Genomic DNA, 15,311 nt, shown 5'->3' with positions numbered 1-15,311 from the left:
GTACGATTCCTGACTCTTGGCTCTCTTACATTTATTATCTTGCTCTTACACTTTCCCATTCAGTGTTTTTCATCTGAAATTGCCAGTTCCTGCATGAGGCTGAGTACCTTTTAAAAAGAAATTTTATTTTTTAAAAGTATTAGATGGTACAGAGTCCCCACATACCACCCCACCACACACACACACACACACACACACACACACAAATACACAGGTGCCCTTATTATTAGCATCTTGCATCAATGTGGTATATTTGTTGCAACTAATGCACTAATATTCATACATTATTATTAAATAAGTCCACAGTTTACATTAATGTTCACTCTTTGTGTTGTCTTAATTCAATGGGTTCTGGCAAATGCATAGCATCATGTATCCCCCATAAGAGTATCGTACAGAATAGTTTCACTGCCCTAAAAACCTGTGCATCATGTATTCATCTCATCTCACGTTCCCCAAACCTGTGGCAACTGCTGATTTTTTTTTACTATCTCTACAGTTTTGCCATTTTCCTGAATGTCATATAATTGGAATCATACAGTATACAGACTTTTCAGACTTGCTTCCTTCATTTAGCAATATCTGTTTAAGGTTTCTCCATGTCTTTTCATGGCTTGTTAGCTCATTTTTTAAAATCACTTAATAATATTCCATCATTTGGATTAACATCCAAAATATCCAGTCTGTGTATCCATTTGCATGTTGCAGAATATCTTGGATGCTTCCATGTTTTGACAGTTGTGTATAAAGCTGCTATAAATATCCATGTGCAGTATTTGTATGGATGTAAATTTTCAGTTCATTTCGGTAAATATCTAGGAGCATGATTGCTGGATCATATGATAAGAGTATGTGTAGTTTGGTTAAAAAAAAAAAGACAAAAAAAACAACCAACCAAACAAACAAAAAACCCCTGCCAAAGCTGTCTTCCAAAGTGGCCATTTTCATTCACACCAGCGATGGATGAGACTTCCTGTTGCTATACATCCTTGTCAGTATTTGCTATTGCCAGTTTGGGTATTTTAGTGATGCTAGGATGTGGGTAGTGATCTCTTTCTTGTTTTAATTTGCAATTCTCTGATTACATAGAAAGGTGAGCGTCTTTTCATATGCTTATCTGCCATCTTCATTGATGAGTAGTCTCTTCTGGTCTTTGCCTATTTTTAAATTGGGTTGTTTTCTTACTTAAGAGTTCTTTGTGTATTTTGGATACAAGTGCTTTATCCAGATGTGTGTTTTCCAAATATTTTCTCCCAGATGGTGGATTGTCTTTTCATTTTCTTAATCGTGTCTTTTGTGGAGAAGAAATTTTTAATTTTAGTGAAGGACAGCTTATCAATTTTTCTTTCATCTATCATGCTTACATACATCATGAAAACCTTATCACCAAACTTGGGTTCTTTTCTTATGTTATCTTCTAGAAGTTTTATAGTTTTGCACTTTACACGTAGGTCTGTGCATTATGAGTTAGACTTTGTAAAAGGTATAAGGTCTGCATCTACAATTACTTTATTTATTTTTATTTTTTTGGCATATGGGTGTCCAATCCTTCTAGTGCTGTTTGTTGAAAAATTATCCTTTTTCCATTGAACTGCCTTTACTCCTTTGTCAAAACTTAGTTGACTCTATTTGTGTGGGTCTATTTCTGGATACTCTGTTCTGTTCCATTGGTCTATTTGTCTGTTCCAGTACCACACTCTCTTCATTACTGTAACTTTATCATGGGTCTTGAAGTTGGGTAATGTCAGCCCTCCAATTTTGTTCTCCTTTAACGTTGGCTATTCTGGGTCTTTTGTCTCTCCTTATCAATTTTAGAATCAATTTGTTAATATCTCTGGAATAATTTGGTGGGATTTCGATTTGGATTGTGTTAAGTTGACATTGTTAAGCATGTTTTGATATATTTATTTGCCATTTGGATTTTTTTTTTTTTTTGGTGACATACTTCTTCCAATCTCTTGTCCATTTTTCTTTTTCTGACTGATTTATATAAGTTCTTTATATATTTTGGAAAACGGTTCTTTGTTTTTATATGTGTTAGAAATTCTCATTCTGTGACTTGTCTTCTCAGTCTGTTAATGGTATCTTTTGATGACTATAAGTTCTTAATCCTAATTTTGTTCAATTTAACAATTTTTCCTCACGTCTTTATATTTCATGGCTTAAGATCCCAAACTTATGAGTAAATTCTGCTACGTTATTTTCAAGAGCAGATATCTGCCAATTTTTTTCTGATATTGTAGACCTGTGGGTCGTGTGGTCTACATCATTCCTACTCAACTGTGCAGCTGTAGTGTGAAAGCAGCCGTAGGCAATATGTAAATTAATGGGCATGTGTGTATTCCAGTACAACTTAATTTACAAAGACATACAGTGGCCAGTTTCGTTTCATGGGCCATAGCTTCCTGAACTGTGTTCTAGAGCAGCACTGGCCACTAGTACTTACTGTGATGATGGCAGTGTCATATGTGTGCATTGTGCATCATAGTAGCCACAAGCCACACATGGCTGTGCAATTGGAATATGGCTAGTGCAATTGACAAATTGAATTTTATATGGTGTTTAATTTTAATTAATTAATTCTTAAAATATTTAGTGAGAGAGAGTGAGAGAGTGAGCACGCTGGAGGAGGGGAGGGGCAGAGAGACAGAGGAAGAGAGGGAATCCCAAAGCAGGCTCTGCACTGTCAGTACAGAGCCTGATGTGAGGCTTGATCTCACATCCATGAGAACATGACCTGAACTGAAATCAGGAATTGGATGCTCAACCCACTGAGCCACCTAGGCACCCCAGTTTTTATTAATTTAAACTTAGTCACATGTGACTACTGGTCACTGTAGGGGCTTATTGTTTTCTCATTTTCTTAGCTCTACAACACACTTAGAAATGATTTGAATGCACAGTGGGAGGTAGGGGAGAGGGGGCTATCCAACCTACACAAAAACCATTTATTTAAAACACTGTCTTTTCCCCACAGCTGAGCAGTGCCATGTTTGTCATATATCAGGTATCTTTGTGTACATGAATTGGTTTTTGGACTCTATTACGTCTAATTATTTATGTGTATTTATCTGTCAATGTATCAGTGTCATAGTGTTTTAAATACTGAAGCTCAGTAGTGAATAAGACTGGATATCTGATAGACTTGATACTCTTACCTTTTTTCTTCTTCAAGAATATCTTAGTGCTTCTTAACCTTTTGCATTTCCATGTAAATTTTATGATTAGCTTGTTGATTTCCATACAAAAAACCCTCTTCTTGAATTCTTTATTGAGGCTGCTTTGAATTTGTAGATCAAATTGGAGAAAATTGACATATTTCTAATATTCAGTCTTCCAGTCCAAGTGCCTGGTATAATTCTCCATTTATTTAGATCTTCTGTAACTTCTACCAATAATGTTTTATAGTTTTCAGTGCAGAGGACTCTTATATCCTTCAGTAGATTTATTCCTTGGTATTAAATATTTTTTGATGCTTTATAAGTGATACTTAAAAATTATTTTTTAATTGTTTCTGGCAGGTATATAAATATACATTTGATTTTTATACCCTGACCTTATATCCACAACCTTGCTTAATTCACTTATTAATTATAATAATTTATCTATAGATTCTTTTGTATTATCTGTGCATAAAAACATATAATTTATGCATAAGGACATTGCTGTTTCTTTCTTCTGTGTATTTATTTTTCTTCCGTGTTGCATTGTCAAGAATCTCCAGTAAATGTTGAGTAGAGATGGTGACAATAGAGCAGGCACTCCTAGCTCTAGTTCAGTCTCAGAGGCAAAGCGTTCATCATGTTTGGTCCAGGTTACACTCTATCAGCATAGCTTACCTGGTTGGTTTTCTAACATCAAACCATCCTTGCATTCCTGGAGTACCCAATTTGATTATATTGTATTCTTCCTTTTTCTTTCTTTCTTTCTTTCTTTCTTTCTTTCTTTCTTTCTTTCTCCCTTTCTTTCTCCCTTTCTTTCTCCCTTTCTTTCTCCCTTTCTTTCATTCATTCGAGAGAGCAAGTGCAAATGGGGAAGGGGCAGTAGGAGAGAAAGAGAGAGAATCTTAAGCAGGCTCCATGCCCAGTATGCAGCCCAACACTGGGCTCAGGCTCATGGCTGTGAGATCATGACCTGAGCCAAAATCAGGAGTCAAGTGCTTAACTGACTGAGCCATTCAGGTGCCCCTATTCTTCCTCATTGTTAATGTTATCACTGGATTAGTTTTGTTAATGTTTTGGTTGTGATTTTGACATCTATATGAATAAGCAAGATTGGTCTGTAATTTTCTTGTCTTATATCTTGTATCTTTTTAATATCTGGTAGTTTTAGAATCAAAGTCATGCTGCCCTCATAAAACTAGTTGGGAAGAATTTATTCTTTCCTATTTTCTGGCAGAGGTTTTGCAATATTTGGCATTTTCTTTCTTAAATATTTGGTAGACTTCACCCATACATTTAGGATTCTTCAGTTTATGCATCATCTTGTGTCAGATTTTGCAAGTTATATTTTTCTGTGTATTAGTCCATTTTATCTAAATTTTCAAATTTATTGCCATAGAGTTATTAATCTTATGACTTTCCAAGTGTCTGACAGGTCTATAGTGATTATTTCTTCCATATTTTCCAAATCAACTATTTATGTCTTTTCTGTTTTCTTCATTATTCTCTCTAGGGTTTTTTCAAGGAACCAACTTCAGATCTCTTAATTTTCTGTTATTGCATTTGTTTTCTATTTCATTAAAATAGCAGTATTTTTTATTTTATTTTCTTCCTTCTATTTTATTATTTTATTATTTTTATTTTTTATTTTATTATTTTATTTTATTTTATTTTCTTATTTTTTTATTTTATTTTCTTATTTTCTTATTTTATTATTTTCTTCCTTCTATTTTATTTGCATTGATTTTTTTCTATTTTATTTTATTTTTTTTCTTTCTTCTATTTTATTATTTTCTTCCTTCTATTTTATTTGCATTGAAGTTTTTATTATATATTGAAGTATAGCATCACATACATACAGAAAATTGCCACAAAACATAACTGTCTAGTTAATGTATTTTTACAAAATTAACATACCTGTTTAAGAAATAGAATTGAACAGGGCTGCCTGGGTGTGTCAGTCAGTTAAGTTTCTGACTTTGGCTCAGGTAATGATCTCACAGCTTGTGAGTTTGAGCCCTGCATCGAGCTCTGTGCTGACAGCTCAGAGCCTGGAGCCTGCTTCAGATTCTGTGTCTCCCTCTCTCTCTGCCCCTCACCCATTCACACTCTGTCTCTCAAAAACAAATAAACATTAAAAAATGAAAAAAAAGAGAAATAGAATTGAACAGCAGCCCTGAAGCCCCCCCCTCCCCTGTCCTTTCTAGTCACCAATCCCCCTCTCAGTCCCAAAGATAACCACTCTCTGGATGTCTAACACCATAGATTAGATTTTAAATGTTTTTGAAGTTTATATAAATGTAATCATATAGTATGTTTTTGTTTGTGTCTTTCTTCTTTCCGTGAACATTATGTTTATGAAGTTCATCCCTTTTGTTGCACATAGCTAATATTTGCATATTTTAATGGTGCATAGCATTTCATTGTATAAACACATTGTACTTGGTTTATCTCTTCTATGTTGATGGACATTTGAGGTGATCATAGTTTGGAGATAGTATGAATGCATATGAATAATAAAAGTGCCCAAATCACAATAAAAATATTAATGAAACAAACACAATGATAATATTAAGAAGGAAGGATACAACACAACAAAGTTGAGTACATTGAACATTGTGGTACATGCTTTATGGATACTGAAAAGTATGTACTACATAGCTAAGGAGTAAAATTGCTGGGTCTTAGGGTATTTGTATGTTCATGTTAGGAGATACTGCCAAATGGTTTCCCAAAGTGGCTGTGAGAACATTTTTCTGCTTGTAGTATATGAGACTTGGAGTTTCTGCACATCCTTGCCAAGACTTGGTATTGTTAGTGTTTTTAATTTTAGTCATGCTAGTGGGAGAATGGTGATATCACATTATATTATATTTTTAATATATATTTTTTTCTTTTTTTATTAAAAATTTTTAATGTTTATTTTTGAGAGAGAGAGAGAGAGAGAGAGAGAGAGCGAGCAAGTGGGCAAGGGATACAGAGAGAGGGAGACACAGAATCTGAAGCAGGTTCCAGACTCTGAGCTGTCAGCACAGAGCCTGACACAGGGCTTGAACTCACAAACCACGAGATCATGACCTGAGCCAAAGTCGGACACTCAGCTGACTGAGTGAGCCACCCCAGCGCCCCTACATATGTTTTTTCTTAATGAGTAATGAGATTGAGCATCTCTTCATATGTTTACTGGCCATTTGTATATTTTCTTTAATGAAGCTCAAGTCTATGGCACATTGGATTGTTATCCTTTTTAGTTTTTATGACTTGTATAGGTTCTTTATATACTTTGGCTAAGAGTCTAGTTCTTAATGTGTGTTGCAAATAGCTTTTTTAAAATGTTTATTTATTTATTTTGAGTGAGAAAGAGAGAGAGGTAGAGAGAGAGAGGAGAGGGAGAATCCCAAGCAGGCTCCACGCTTAGTGTGGAGCCCAGTGCAGGGCTTGATCCCATGATGGTGAGGTCTCAGCCTGAGACAAAATCAAGAGTCAGATGCTCAACCTACTGAGCCACCCAGGCATTCCTGCAAATATGTTCTACTCTTGCCTTTTATACCTTTTTTGTCTTTTGGACAGAAGTTCTTAATGTTAGTGTGGTTCAATTTATCAATCTTTTTCTTCATGGTTGATGCTTTTGATGTCCTATTTGGTCAATCTTTACCTATCTCAAAGTCAAGAATATCTAATTGTTTATCTTCTAGAAGTTTTTTTGCTTTACTTTCCCGACTTAGATCTAAGACATACCTAGAGTTGATGTAGAACAGGGTATTTTAGTGTTGGCACCATGGGCATTTTAGACCAGCTAATTCTGAAGGACTGTCCTGGGCAATGTTGGATGTTTAGCAGCCTCCCTGGCCTCTACTCCCTAGATGCCAGTAGCATGGCCTCTCTCCAGCCACAGCAGTCAAAAAAGTCTCCAGAATTCCCAAATGTTCCCTAGGCGGCAAAATTACACTCATTGATTTAACATATGGTGTGAGGTAGGGGTTAAGTTTTATTTATTTTCTCATAGGCTGTTCAATTAATTGTATTTCTTCCTTTACAATTTGTATACCTTCTGTTTATTTTTCTTTCTTTGTTGTACTGGGTGTCAGCCTCTAGTTCAATGCTGAACAGAAATGATGATAGCAGGGGAAGCTGTGTATTCCACCATAAGTATAATTTTTCCCAGTAGGTTTACTGAGAATATCTACTATCTGATTCAGAAATTTTCCTTATATTCTTAGGAATATACCTAAAGCTCTTATGAGTTTTAAAAAATCATTAATGTCACCTGAAACTAATGTAATACTGTACATTAAGTATGCTGTAATTAGAATGAAAACTTAATGAAAAAATCATTAATGGTTTAAGTTTTTATGAAATGCTTTTTCGTATCTATGCAGATGACCATGTAATTCCCCTTAATTATGTTATCATTGCCTAACATAATTATATTACATTAACTGATTTTGCAATGTTAAACCAGCTTCCAGTCTTTAGGATAAACCCAATAGCTTAGGCCTTGGATTATGTTATCTTCTTCTCCCAGGGAGTTTTTACTTTTGCTTTTGGAAGGCCTGAAGGGGCATTAGCAATTCAGGATGAACTTCAGCCAGTTTTAGGCATTGAGATGATTCAGAGTTGAATTGCAGTGTTTTCCAGGGCTGTTCTACTTCACATTCATTCACACTCCTAGAAGCAGCTGTTCACTTTCTAGGACTGCATGGCAGGGTGGGTTATCAGGGCTCCTTTTCCTTTAACATTGGTCCATCTGCCTCATAAAGACATCAGGAAGAAGATTGGGGTTCTCAGCCTCTTAGCCCTTTTCCAGAATTAGCAAGTTGCCCCTGGGAAAAGTAGCCCCAAACACCCCTGTGTCTGCATTACACCTTCTTCCAGGTCATGACCTGGTCATTCTTTCCTGCTTTAATAGTTCTCTGAGGGCTTCAAACAGTTTCTGTATAAAAATAATAATAATTAATATTATCGTTATCATTGTTTTGTTGAGCTTTTGTAACTTTTCTCACGTGGATATTTGGGTCTGAATTACCTAATCAGTCATTACTAGAAGCAGAAGTTTCTATGTTTTCAGTTACAGAAATAAATATCAAGTACAGAAAGATAAAACATGTATGTTCATTGAAATAAGATAACCAGTGGATCACCACCTCTGTTATGAAATAAAACATTATGAGTATCTTAGAAACCGCTGTGTGCCCTGCCCCAATCTCACTCTTCTCTCTCTCAGCATAACTAACCCCTACCTTAATTTTTGTGTTAACCTTTCATTGCTTTTCTTTACAGTGTTAGCAGCTATGTATGCATTCCTAATTATAATACTTAGTTTCGCCTGTTTTTGAACTTTATACAAATGGAATATTTTTTTAAAAACTTTTTAATGTTTATTCATATTTGAGAGAGAAAGAGACAGAATCTGAAGCAGGCCCCAGGGTCCGAGCTGCCAGCTGTCAGCAAAGAACAGTGAGGTCATGCCCTGAGCTGAAGCCGGACCCATAACTGACTGAGCCACCCAGATGCCCCTATGGAATCTTATTAAAGGTGTCCTTTGGTGTTGCACTTGTTTTCTCAAGGCTATGTTTTTGAAATTTATCTAAAATGTTTTCTCTGCTCCACAGTTTTCCATTGATACACAGTGTATTTTCATTCTCGTGTAGATGGGCAATGGTATTGTTTTAGATTCTGAGCTATTATAAACAGTGCTATAATGAATGTTCTTCTACACACTTCTTGGTGCACAGGTAGAGTTACAGGATATACCCATCTTCAACCGTACTTGATAATACCAAGCTCTTCTAACATTATTGTATTAATTTATAATCCCACAGCAGTGTATAAGTTTCTGTTGGTCTACAATCTCTCCAACACTTGGTATTGATTGACTTTTTGCACTTTTGTCAATATGAGGAGTGCCAGATAATATCTTATGTTGTGTATTTCACTGATGTCTGCTGAGATGCCACATTTTTTTTATATGGGACCATAAGCATTTACTTTTCTCTGAAATACCTGTTCCTGCATCTTGTTCTTTTATTTTTAATTTTTATTTATTTGTTTGGCCTGTTTGTTTGTTTGTTTTACTGATTGTTAGGAGTCTTTCTGTGTTCTAGATCATGGCTGCCTGATAGAACTTTCTGTAATGGTAGAAATGCTGTATATCTGCACCGTCCAATATGGTAGCTACCAGCTACATAATGCTCGAGCACTTAATATATGACAAGTGCAACAGAAGAACTAAAATTTTAATATTCTTTAATTTCAGTTTGAAAAGTCACATATCTAATAGCCGCATTATTGAACAACACAGTTTAGATAAAAGTGATTTGTTGGCTTTATGTTTTACAAATCTCTTCTCAAAGTTTGTGGATTATCTTTTCACTCCCCTTATGGTGCCATTTGATGAATAGAAGTTCTTAATTTTAATGCAGTGAATTTTATCAGTCTTTTCCTTTTTAGTTTGTGTTTATAATATATTGCTTACAAAATCCTTTCTCATACTGAGGTCTTAGAAATTGATTTTTGTGTGTCTCATGGGGAATTGTGATTTTTTTGTCCCCCTCTTGGGTAACCAGTTTCCCTAGCATCTTTTACTGAATGGTCCTTCCTTTCCTCACCCATCTTCAGGGCTGGCAGTATTAATCAAGATATTGGCAGTAAATAGATGGTACACTCAAACAAAATAATTGGAAAGGGTTTAATAAAGGTACTGTTTTTAAAGATGAGGGCCAGAGTTAAGGGAAACTGCAAAAGACGGTGAAGCTAGACTTGGGTTAGTACTACCTGGGAACACATACCACATCTAAGCCTGAAGGGTTAAGGGGAAGGCAGACTTACAAGACCCAATGAAAAAAGCAGAAGAAAAAGGCTGTCGTAGAGGAGGTGACACTTTCTGTGAGAAACATACCAGCCACCATGGCCCGAGAGAGAGAATAGGCCAGAGGAATAAGTACTTGACCATTCAGCCTCACCTTTGTCTCTCCTTTAGATCTCCTGCTGGTATGGAACCCACCATAACTTAGCTGGAAACTTGAGGAAGGGGTACCCGCTGATGGAATCCATAAAGGTCATCTCTGGGGCACAGAACAGAGTGGAGTAGAGAAGGATGGGCAGTGCATCTAGATAGATAAACAGAAATCATCCAACACCCCTGTTTTCTTATAAATCTCTTTTCCATACATGCATGGGTTTGTATGGGCTCTCTCTCTGTATTGTGCCACTGGTCTATTTGCACCAATAACACACAGCTTCAGTTGCTGTAGGCTCCACTTGGGGCTTGAACTAACAGTCCTGAAGTCAAGAGCCACATGTTCTATCAAGTGAGCCAGCCAGGTGCCCCAGGTACTGTAGCTTTAAATATGATTTCATACTTGGGAGGACAAGTCTCTCCTCCTTGTTTTCCTTCTTCAGGGATGTCTTGGCTATACTTTTCCTTTTATTCTTTCTTATGTATTTTAGAATCAGTTTGCCAATGCCCATAAAAAATTCTATTGGAATTTTGATTGGAATTGCATTGAACCGACACATCAGTTGGAAGAGAGTTGACATATTTACAATATTGAATCTCCCCATCCAAGATTATAGTTTATGTCTCCATATACTTTGGTTTTGTTTAATGTATTCTTCACAAAGTTTTATAAACTTTTATAAAGGGCTTCTGTTTCTTTTGCTAATTTTTTTTGTGGATACTTTCTCTTTTTATTGCTATGGTAAATCTTTTTTTTTTTAAATGTCACTTTCTGCCTGGTGTTGCTCATGTGTAAAAATGCAATTACTCTTGTCTAGTTTAGAGCCAGCAACCTCACTGAATTATCTTAGTAATCCTGACAGTTTCTCTGAGGGTTCTTTGGGATTTTCTGTGTAGTCACATTGTCTCTAATAAACAATACTGTTGTTTCTTCTTTTACAGTCCATCTGTTTTTCTTTTTAAAATCTTTTTTATTTTTGCACTGCCTAGGACTTCTAGTGAAGTATAGAATAGAAGTGGTATTAGCAGACACCCATCACTTGCTCATGATTTTAGAGGAAATGCTTTCAATATATCAGCATTACTTACGGTGTCCTCTACAGGTTCTTGTAGAAGTCCTGCATCGTGTTACGGAAGTTCCCTTCTATTGCTAGGTTAGTAAAATGTTTTTGTTTTTAACATAAAAGGATGTTGAATTTTATCAAGTGCTCTTACTACATTGATTGAGGTCATCACAGGAGTTCTCTTCCTATTACATTTGGAATGCTTTCATTTCTAATTGCTAAATTCTTACCTAGGCCTCCCAAACCTCTTGAACAGCTCCCTTCTTCCTATCATAAGGAATCCTGTCTCCTCTGCTTTCACTTGATAATTAGCCTCTTTGAGGATGGGAACCAAATGTTTACTCCCTTATATATCCCTAATGCCCAGCACACTGGTACATCATATATGCTAACAAAATGTTGACTGAATTGTGGAGTGAGTCTTTGCTATGGCACTTAGTAGTTTTGATTTTATAGTCTCTTGTCTACTTGTATTTGCTCCCTTTCTAGATGGGAAGCTTTCAAGTGTGGGGTCCACATCTGATTATCCTCTTTGTCCCTCTGGCACCCAACCCTGGGCCTGGTTCAGAACCCTGTTTGCTGACTAAATGAGTTCTTGCTCTCCTTGGTAAGCTCTATCATTAAAACTGTTCAATCAGACTTCTGGGCATAGCCATTCCTTCTTCAAAGTACCCCCTTTGCGGAGAGGTTTTGCTTCACTCCCACCCTCAGGGAACCAGGCAAGGCCTGATGGCTAAGGGAAAGGAATTTTTTCTAGATTAATTTTTAAAAAGTAATTTTGCAACAGTCTGAGCTTGATTGTCCAGGGTTGCAGGATGGAGAAAGAAAGCTGTAAAGAGCATTCCTTCCCTCTCATAGAAACTGAACCAAGGACTGGGCAGTGGTGTCAGAGAGTTGGCCGTTAGTGCATCTTTACTTTGTGCCCAGCTAGGCACTGAGGTGAGTCGGACATGTTGGCCTGTTTTGAGCCTACAGAATTTATTCACCATGGAAACAGAAAATTCACATTTGACAAGTTAAATGGCACCACCAGGCTATCTCCTTGCTCATTTAGGCATGTGTCTATTCTTGCATTCACTCACTAAGTATTGTAAAGCCCCTATCATGTGGCAGGCATTGTGCTAAGCACCAGTGGATTCAGGGAGGAAAAGAGGCTGTCCCTGTCTCAGGCAGCGCATGGTTGAATGAGGGAGCTAGTTGTATAAGCAGCTTTAGCACAGTGTGGGAACTGTGGTGGCCAAATTATGTGTTCAAGTGCCGGGGAGCACACAGGACAGTGACCCTCATGGGCATGGGTGTTCAGGGGTGGACTAAGAGGGTCATAAGTTTGGTGGGGAAGTTCTTTATTAGGATAAGAGAGAAGGATGCATGTAAAGTCATGAAGACGTGAAAAACATGGCAAGTTTGGGAATGATTACAGAGGTGACTGGAGTTTAGGGACAGGATGAGGATGAGAGAGGAGGAAGGGGGAAAACAAGATGTGAGGCTGGACAAGTAGGCAGGGACCAGGCTCCTAAGGGCCTTAGTTCACAGTGAGAAGGTGTGAGAAAGTGTGGGATCCGTATCCTCAGAGTATCAAGAGCCATTTAAACATCTATGTAGGTGGGAAATGTATTCTGATTCACGTTTTAGAGAGTTCCAAATAGAGAGGAGGGAATGGATGGAAGGAAGGAGGGGAACACACTAGAAGGAGGAAGACCCATGAAGAAGTGTGTTGAGCTGAACTGGAAGCACAGGCAGAATTAACTGGATAAGGATGAAAAGGGGGCATTCTAGGCACAGGGAATGACCAAACCATGGTATAGAAGTCAGGGAGCATTTAGAGTGTCATGGGGCCAGTGAAGTGATCAGGTTGACTAGAACCCAAGTGGGAAGCAATTGGTACATGTTAGGTGAGATATCTAGGGCTCAGAAGTCTGTAGAACCAAGTGAGAATGAGTCCATCAAAGACTTCAAAATCTTAAGTGTTGGAGATGTAGCACAGGGTACTTGGAAGAGATCTGTTGGAGGTGAGGAAGCCTAGATTTTAGACTCTGTTCTGCCACCAATTGGCTGCATGAATTTGAACAAGTTGTTCTTGTTCTCTGGGTCTCAGTTTTCTCACTTATAAAATGAGGAGGCTGATCTAGGTCTCTTCCAGCACCAATAGTTTAGGATGCCAAGCACCGGCCTCTGTCCTTTTGTATACTAGTGTTTGCATTTGCCTCAGACCATCTCAACCATGCTCACTACTCTACTGCCTCCTGCCATGTTCAGTCTCATCCAAGAAGCAGAGTTGATGGATGAGACAAGACAAGACAAAAATAAGTGTAGTATATGTCCTCAAAGAAATTAGAAGGCTGTTACACCATGAAGCAGGGACAAAAAATGATGAAGAAGATTCCAGACAAGGAAAACCTGATAACTGGAATAACAGAGTCAATAGATAGGTTGACTAACAGAAAGGATAAAGCTGAAGAGCAATGCATCAGTTAGCTATTGCTGTACAACAAACCACTGCCAAACTTAATGGCTTAAAATAAGAGCCATTAATTACTGTTTATAGTTTACAGGTAAATTGTACAGTTCTGTTGATCTCAGCTGAGCTTGCTGAGACGTGTGTGGTCAGCTGGGGGAGCATGCAGCTGGGGACTAACTGGTTTAAGATGGTCTCACTTGTCTGACAACTGTCTGGCTGTCAGCGGAGACAAAGGGGCTGACTAGGTCACAGGTCTGTTACTATCGAGGAGGCTCCCGGGGTTTGTTCGCATGGTGGTGTCAGAATTCTAGGAGAGAGAGAGAGAGAGAGAGAAAGAGTGTGTGAATGGTGAGAATATGTCACAATGCCAGGCAGGCAAGGGTGGGGAAATAGATTATCTGATGATGGGAGGAGCTGCAGAGTAATACTCCAAAGGGCATTGACAAAGGAAGAAATGAAGGGTGGTGGCCATTTGTTGAGTCTACCAACATCCTCACAATGTTATTCACAATCCTCCTACATGCAAAATATGTCCACTCCCATCCCAGCACCCTAAAAATTCTTGTTAAACTGTGCCATCAAGCTTGGAGTCCAGGATCTCATGATCTGTATCAGATTCCAGTGAGACTCCTCAAATGTGGCTCCTTTCATTTGGAGACCCATGAACCAAGGAGATAAGTTACCTGATGCACAGCTAAAATGCATTGGTGATACATGCAAAGGGTACATTGAATGGACATACTTACTCAAAAGGTAGGAGAATGGGGGACAGATAGCAGCCATTTGTCTGTGGCAGTGCTGAAATCCAGCTAGGCTAAGGTCTTCTACCATGAGAGCAGGAAATATTCCTGTATCAGGTCTCAGTTCTGCTCCCTGGGAGTGGCTCCATAGTCTAATTTTCTCTGTGGCTCTTCGGTCTGTCCTCTGGGACTCCCAAGAAACAGCCTGCATTTGCAGCTAGGTCACTTTCTCAATCTGCCTTCCTGTCTATAGAAAGTTGGGGAGCTAGGAACACTTGTATAAATTGAAAAATCTCAGATGCCTTTCCTTTTAATCCAGGCTGGCAGCACTCCCACACATTCTCTTAAAAACTGTGTGGGCTTCCCATGAATACGACTGGAGTCCAGTCCATTTGAAAAAAGTCACACCCACAGTTTCTTTTGAGATACGACTCCCCTTTAGATTTATTCACTGCTACTTTGGGCTTGCCGGACAGCCATGCCCTTAAAGTTCCTCAGAGCCCTTTTGTCCAGACAAAAGGGTCTGCTGGGAGGCAACAACTTAATTCTCTCAGAATTAAGGGTCAGAGGGTCTTTCAGTCATATCTGCAGGCCTTTAGGGAAAGTTGCACAAAGCTTCCACTGGTTTGAAAACTTCCTGTGTGGACAGTGACAGCCCCTTTGGTCATGGTGTCCAAGGCAGGCTCCTTCTATGGACAAGCAGTGTGAATATTGCCTACAAAGTATGCTAAGAGAAACGCCAGGAAGATTCCATTCTCAGAATCAGAAATCTTTTTTTATTTCTCCCATGCCTGAATTCCTTCCATAGAGACTCATTGCTTTGGGTGAACCATCAACCTGTCCCAGGGATCTACCCTGTATGGCCATTGTCATGAATAATGGGTTAATAACCTATATCTGACCCATGCCCTTAGTAAGTGTTTAGCACAT

Source organism: Panthera uncia, chromosome A2, assembly GCF_023721935.1.
Source record: "Panthera uncia isolate 11264 chromosome A2, Puncia_PCG_1.0, whole genome shotgun sequence".
Lineage (NCBI taxonomy): Eukaryota > Metazoa > Chordata > Mammalia > Carnivora > Felidae > Panthera > Panthera uncia.
This window is presented reverse-complemented; position numbering follows the sequence as displayed.